Source organism: Arachis duranensis, chromosome 7 (genome assembly GCF_000817695.3).
Source record: "Arachis duranensis cultivar V14167 chromosome 7, aradu.V14167.gnm2.J7QH, whole genome shotgun sequence".
Classification (NCBI taxonomy): domain Eukaryota; kingdom Viridiplantae; phylum Streptophyta; class Magnoliopsida; order Fabales; family Fabaceae; genus Arachis; species Arachis duranensis.
In genome coordinates, this window is record NC_029778.3 from 45,700,694 (window position 1) to 45,701,371 (window position 678).

Genomic DNA, 678 nt, shown 5'->3' on the forward strand with positions numbered 1-678 from the left:
TCAATTTCAGCCAGAAAATACCTGAAATCACAGAAAAACACACAAACTCATAGTAAAGTCCAGAAAAGTGAATTTTAACTAAAAACTAATAAAAATATACTAAAAACTAACTAAATCATACTAAAAACACACTAAAAACAATGCCAAAAAGCATACAAATTATCCGCTCATCATGGAGTGCTTGAGCTCCTCAATGTCTCTTCCTTGCCTTTGTTGCTCCTCTCTCATGACTCTTTGATCTTCTCTAATTTCATGGAGGAGAATGGAATGTTCTTGGTGCTCCACCCTTAGTTGTCCCATGTTGGAACTCAATTCTCCTAGGGAGGTGTTGATTTGCTCCCAATAGTTTTGTGGAGGAAAGTGCATCCCTTGAGATGAATCTCTCCATCTCCCATGACTCGGAGGTGGAGGCTTTTGCCTTCCCTTTCCTCTTTCTAGAGGTTTCTCCGGCCTTAGATGCCATAAATGGTTATAGAAAAACAAAAAGTAATGCTTTTACCACACCAAACTTAGAAGGTTTGCTCGTCTTCGAGCAAAAGAAGAAAGAATAGAGTAGAAGAAGAAGAAGAAATAGCAGAGATGGAGGTGGCTTTGTGGTTCGGCCAAGGAGGAGAAGTAGTGTTTAGGTTGTGTGAAAATAAAGGAGTGAAAATAGGTGTATATAGGAGTGGAGAGGGG